We start from the raw sequence: 6,720 nt of genomic DNA, 5'->3' as shown, positions 1-6,720 counted from the left end.
TTAAAGCCTAAAAAGAGCTACATTCCCAGCCCTTTTAAAATTTTTATTGTGAGACAGATTCTTACTAAGTGGCTAAATTGCCCAGGCTGTGCTCAAACTTGCAATCCTCCTACCTCAGCCTCCAAGGCATGCACCACTTTGGCCAGCTTACTCATATTTTCAAGAAGTAACACTGGAAGGACAGGTGTAGAGGCTAGATTTTTCCGAGCATGTCTTCTTTGAGAGATTTTATAAAAGTGAATATTTTACAGAATAATAAAATAAAATCAAAGGCAATCCCTTCACATTAAAAAGCAACAAATAAACCCAACTGTAAGTCAGTGGGTCACAATAACACTAAGAAGGATCATTGGAAACTAGTTTTTATTCATTTTTGGAGACAGGGTCTCACTATGTAGTTCAGACTGGCCTTGAGCTCATGATATAGCCCAGGCTGACCTCTAACTCACAGTGATCCTCCTGCTTCAGCCTCCTGAGTGCAGGAATTACAGGTGTGTGCCACTAAGCCCAACTGGAAATGACTTTAAAACAGTATTTTGGATCATCCATCCCTATGTTCTTGCCCCTGAGGACCATGGAACTTCTGAGAAATAGGAGAGCAGTGGAATCCCACACTGCACTTGGTCATCCTATGGTACCGATTATGCTGGAATTGTTATGCTGGAGCTATTAACTTTGTACTGCAGGACAGAGAATAAAACATTGTGTTAATGATGGTAGGAACCAAGATTTTCTGTGTAAGATGGAAAAGAGAAAAAAAACCAAAGAAATTAAATAACTTGCAATCTTAAATTTGAAGGAGAAATATTCATTTTTTCAGCTTTAAGCCTAGTTACAATGACAACCCAGTAGTAATGAGCACCCCAAAGGTCTAGGTCATGGTCCCTAATTCCCACTTATCTCACTCATCAAAAGAAGGAGGGCTGCAAAGAGAAGTGGCTGATTCCATGTGGAAAATGCATAAGATGAATTTGGGGTGTGTTGCCATTGAGAAATCAAGAAGACTACCAGGAGTGCTGGCTTATCCCTGTAATCCCAGCACACAGGAGGCTGAGGCAGGAAGACTCAGCGTGGGCTACATAGTGAGTTCAAGGCCAGCCTACACTACATAGTGAGACCCTGTCTCAGAAAACAAAATGGGGCTGAGGGGGAAGGAAGGAAGGAAGGTGGGGAGGAAGGAAGAAAAAAGAAGAAAGAAAGAGAAATAAATCAAGGAAAGAAGAAAGGAGGGAAGGAAGGAAGAAAAAAGAAGAAAGAAAGAGAAATAAATCAAGGAAAGAAGAAAGGAGGGAAGGAAGGAAGAAAAAAGAAGAAAGAAAGAGAAATAAATCAAGGAAAGAAGAAAGGAGGGAAGGAAGGAAGAAAAAAGAAGAAAGAAAGAGAAATAAATCAAGGAAACTGTCAGGAGACTCCTGAGGTCAGCTCCCATTTATTTGTGCTAAACATGGTTCTAAGCACTTTATGAGTTTTAGCGCACCATTAGGAAAACTAGTTAACCTCATTTAATTTTCACAAGCCTGTTAGGAGGATGTGTGCTGACATTCATTTTATAGACAAGGAAACTGAGTCACTGGCAGTGACTAAGAAAATTGCCCAACACCATGCAGCTGGTAGGTGGCAGAGCTGGGAATCCAGGCAGCCTGACTCTGGAGTCCAAGCCCCTGATCATCTTCTAAGCTGCGTGGTCACTGATCTTGCGGCATCAAAGCAGGAAAGAGAAGCAAGGAGACCTCCAAGGCTTGGCAGAAGCCAGCGCGAGGGCGGGTTCAGAACCACGGACAGCGCCCCCTCAGTCCAGCTACCCCTGCATAGGCGTTCGGGGGGGCACCCCAGTGGACATCCGAGCACACCTGGGATGTGCCCAGCCCCATTTCTTGGTCAGGTGCAGACCAAACCCCATCATGCCCAGCTTCCCTGCCAGCCGCATGTCACATCCTCCTGCCCTGCTTGGCGTCACCAAGGCTCTCTGACTCAAGATTACTGCCTGATAGCAGGGTCACCACTTCGCTCCTGAAAACACTCAGCGGGGAGGGACAGACATTCCCACTTCCCAGATGGCACTGCACGGGCCGAGTTCGGGTGACTGGAAGGCGCCTGCTCTGATTTCAGCCCTGCGTCACACTTTCTCTCTTCCCTTCGTTGGCTCAGCCGCCTTGGGAGGGTAAGCATGGGGTGTTGATGGCCCATGCAGAGGAGTGAGTCACCCTCATCTTGTGTGCGTCATCTCCCTCGCTGCAGCTGCGGGATGGGCCAGAGGTAAGGAGCCGGCCGTCCCAGCATGAAGGGAGCCGGCTCTGCAGAGCACCCCAAAGCCTCCGCCCTCAGCCGTGTTCCCCACTCCTGTGCCTCTGACCAGCCCTACTTCCGGGAGAGCGCCCCTCACCACAGCACAGCCAGGCCGGGCCTCCCACGCCGCTCTGTCCCGGACCCCAGCCCCTGCTTCCTCTCTCGCCTCCCTCAATCACCTCTGCAGGAGAGATGCAGGCAGAGTCCAGACAACAAGCCTCCACAGGCACACTGGTGAGAAAACGGACAAACGACTAACTCAGCTGCTGCGAGGTCAGAGTGGCTGCCTCTCCCACCCAGACCTAATGCTCTTTCTTTTACAATAACCAGCAGTGTGGGGATCTCATGTGCAAGGCCAGGGTTGGGCAAAGCCTCAGTGCCCCTATCCCCACCTCACCCTGGTTTCTGCTGGAAGCCAATTAAGAGGCAGCAAATCAATGATTATGAGCAAAGATCCCCCATCTTCAGCAGTGGCTGAAGGAAAATGCAATAAAAAGGAGGGAACTGTTACAGCGTGAAGGGATCCAGGTGATACACCAACCAATGCAATATGGATTTTGTCTCTTGACTTGCGCTGATCAATCATGAAACAGCATCTTGGAAGCAATGAGGGAAGAAGGGAGCTTCAGAGGACACTAAGGAATCAGATCAGATGGCGTGACACCAGGGATGTGCACAGGATAATCCAGCAAGGGGCAGGGCGGGCTGGTGGGTGGGGCCTGAGCTCCAGGCAGAGGAGAATTCACTTGTCTCAAAAGAGTGCACTGGGAGGCGGAGACAAGAGGATCAAAAGTTCAAGCCCAGCCTGGACTCAAAATTTTAAAAAATAAAAAGAAAAAGAAGCTAGGCCTATAGCTCAGTGCAAACATCCCAAGTTCAACCCCCAGTACCACACATACACAGACACACACACTCACATACACCTCTCCCAGTGTCTGAGTGGAACAGGTCTGCAACCTGAGCAGTGGTGGCGTTCTGCTGCCGAGAATCTGCTGGGCTCTGCTGTGGGCCCACTGAAGGTGCTGATGCTTATTACCCTCTTACTTCTGCGTTTATGCGGGAGGAAGTGAGACTTAAGAGTTAAACTTCTCGGTCCAAGCCCTGCTTGGACACTTCCTTGCCTGTGACACTTGGCGAGTCTCATTCCCACCACGTGCCTCAATTCCCTCATCTGTTGTGTGGGCAATGACACTGCTTGACCAGGTTGTGGCAAGGGGACAGTGTGCCACAGGCACTGAACGAATGTTGGCATGATTTTTTTTTTTTTTACTTTGTATTTATCTGAGCAGATCCCAACCCTCAGCTTTTTGCAGGAGGCCACAAAGCACCTGTTTTTAATATGTTTATTTAGACATAATTTGCATACCATATAATCCACCCACTTGAACCATACAATTCAGTGGCTTTTGGTTTATTTGCATCCACTACCACAATCAGTTTAGAACGACACCCCTAAGTGGAGTACTGCTGGAGGTGGGGGCTGGGATGAGTCCTGAGCCCTCCTGCGGCTTCTCTCATGGCAGAAGCTGTGGGCCCTAAGGGCCGCTGACTCCCTACTAATCCTGTGGGGTGGGGCGCCGTGTTCCTCATTGGCACCGGGAGCCGCCAGCTGGCCTGGCTTCCAGACACACTGCATTTACTGCAATCGTGGGAAGTGTATCTTTAGAGAGAGGCACCCACAGACCTCAGTGTGGCTTTCTCTAGATCAATGATAACCTGCCACAATTTAATTTCCTCTTTTCCGCTCAAGAGGGAGGGAGAAATACGATGTGTGCAGCAGGTGCAAATACTGTTGGAAGGGCCACGGGTGGGGGTGTTGCTGGGATTTAAAGCGGCAAAGGAGAGGAAGTCTGTGCAAATAGGTCTGGGACGTCCAGCTCAGCCACCGGGGAGCTGGCATAGCTCTTTACTCAACTAGGGCAGATGGGACAGGAGCAAAAGAATTCGCAAGCTCCCCTTTAGCAGTGGTCAGGTGGCTCTGGGGTCAGCCTGGGCTGGACTCACCTGGCCCCTGGCCTTCCAGCACACGGTCTGGCAGGAGCTGCCTAGAGCCTGGTGTCCGGTCTGTGAAAGGTGCCTCCCACAGGTGGGCCAGAAGGGTCTGAGGACAAAGTCTGCAGCCCCCAGCACGAGGCCTGGAGCACAAGAAGGCCACGCCCAGGGCTTTGGGGTGAGAAGTTTGTCCCCCTCCCCCTTTTTTTTTTGAGACAGGGTCTCACTATGCAGTTCAGGCTGGCCCTGAGCTCACTACGTAGCCCAGGCCAGTCTCGAACTCGAAATGATCCTCCTGCTGCAGCCTCCCGAGTGCTGGGATTACAGGCGTGCACCACCACGCACGGCTGGTTCCCCTTTCTGCCTGCAAATTCCTCTTGCTCACCCGCAAGAGGGAGATTCCGGCTCAGAGAGCACCTGACAGGGAGCTGAGAGAGGCAGCAACCCTGGAGAGACCCAGGGAATGGCTGAAACAGGGAAGTGCAGGTGAGGGGTTTTCCAGCTGCTGGGGAAAAGGAGATTCTGGCAGGTGAGAGGAATGGAGTCAGGGCCCATTTGTGCCTTGCAGTCACCTTCTCCGGGGTCACTCACCTCAGGCTGGGCCTGCCCTGCAACTCATCCTCCAACCTCACTTCTGTAGGCTCCTCGCCTCCTGGTAACACTCTAAGTTTTCTTTTTAGTACTGGGAAGTGAAGTCAGGGTCTTTGCACTGAGCTCTATCTGCAGTCCTTTTCTATGTTTTATTATGAGACAGGGTCTCACTGAGTTGCTAACTTGCCCAGGCTAGACTCAAACCTGTGGTTCTCTTGCCTCAGCCTCCCAGAGTGCTGGGATGAAAGGTGTGCGCATGTGCACTCTCTGGAATGCTCTAAGACTGGCTTCTTGGAGTCCTTCAGCTTCAGCTCTGTCCCCAGAGGGTGTCCCTCGAGCCTCCTTGCTAACACAGCCCCTAGCCCCTGTGCAGCTAGTCTCCGTCACACTGCGCAGCTGCTTCCCTCCGTGAAATGATCTCACATGGGTTAGTTAGGTCCCGGCTCTCAGCCACTGCCTCTACAGAGCCAGCTCCATGAAGGCTGGACTCTGGTCACAGCCCCATCCTCAGGATGTGGCACGTGCCTTCTGAACAGCCGAATGTAGACTCCTAGGAGGGGCCAGGCTGTGCCTTCCTGGGGGGAGGCCTCAGGAGGGCCTGTCACTCAGCTGCCCCAGGGTGGGGCAGCCTCACACCTCCCCAGGATGTCCTGGAACCATTTCCTGTGTATTTCCAGGAAGAAGCATGGTCTCGGCTCCTGGAATGTGTTTTGTATCAATGTGGCCCGGAGTACCCTTGTCCACAGCTCTGTCTGGTGTGGCCGGTCAATGGCAGGGACTTGGAGGCTCTGGGGGGTTGGCAGCTGCAGGTGGCCTGGTTCCTGCTTGGTCCTTGATGGAGAGGGAAGGATGAGGTGGAGGGTGTGTAGCAGATACGGGCTGAGCGGGAAAGGTCAGGGTACATCTCCCAGGGGCTGGATACGCTGCTCATCCCCGTACCTACTCAGGGGCCAGCTGGTCAGACTTGATGCCCCGTTCAGGGCCCTCCTGAGTCTCCAGTGGAAGAACTCCTGAGACTCATACCCCTGGTCCCGGTGGCTGGGTGGGTGGGTGCGGGTGCATTTACTGAGCACCAACCACAGGCGTCACTGCTGCCACAGAAGGAGCCAGAGGCCTTGCATCTGCAGACACTCACAGACTGGGGCTCAGGGCATGTGTTTGTTCTTTCATTCCTTCTTATTCCTCCCTACCTGTCTGCATTCATTCACTTGCTTTTAATAAACATTTATAGAGAATCTGCTGTCCCTGGTTATAAAGCTGGCACACACTGGTTTCTGGCACTCGGCAGTGTCTCACGGCCTGGCAGGGACCACAGCCTCTGAGTGAGACCTAGGCTAGGCAGGAAACACCAGGACTTGCTGGCTTCCCAGGACAGAGTCTTAAGCGGTGAGCCAGAGTCTGCAGAGAAGAGGAAGGAAATCCTGGCTGCGGGAACGGCTTGTGCAGAGGCTGGGAGATGGAGAGCGCGGGAGGACACAGTGGCAACAGAGGGAGGGACGAAGACAGGGCAGCAGGGCTGGTGGAGAGGCTGCGTCGGCCGCAGTGGCCGCAAGGGTCAGAGCAGGACTGGGACCTCCAGCCAACCCGCCTGCACCGCTCCCTCCTCTTCAGCCTCCAGCCAGGATAGGCAGGGACCTGCCTGACACAGCTCAGCAGCTCTCACCCGCTCCCTCAGGGCAAAAGCAGCAGGGCCAGGCATGGCAAGGGCTCAGGGCAGGGCAGGTTCCTATTTTCCTGCTCACTCCACCCAGCCAGAGTTCTGAGTAAGTGTGCAGTCTGCCTGCGTCCCCAGCCCTTGCTGGAGAAGCTGAGGTTCAGAGGGGTTCAGGAGCTGGACTGGGCACAACCCAG

The sequence above is a fragment of the Chinchilla lanigera genome, unplaced genomic scaffold (assembly GCF_000276665.1).
Source record: "Chinchilla lanigera isolate Chin_1 unplaced genomic scaffold, ChiLan1.0 scaffold00041, whole genome shotgun sequence".
Lineage (NCBI taxonomy): Eukaryota > Metazoa > Chordata > Mammalia > Rodentia > Chinchillidae > Chinchilla > Chinchilla lanigera.
Note: the sequence above shows the minus strand (reverse complement) of the source record.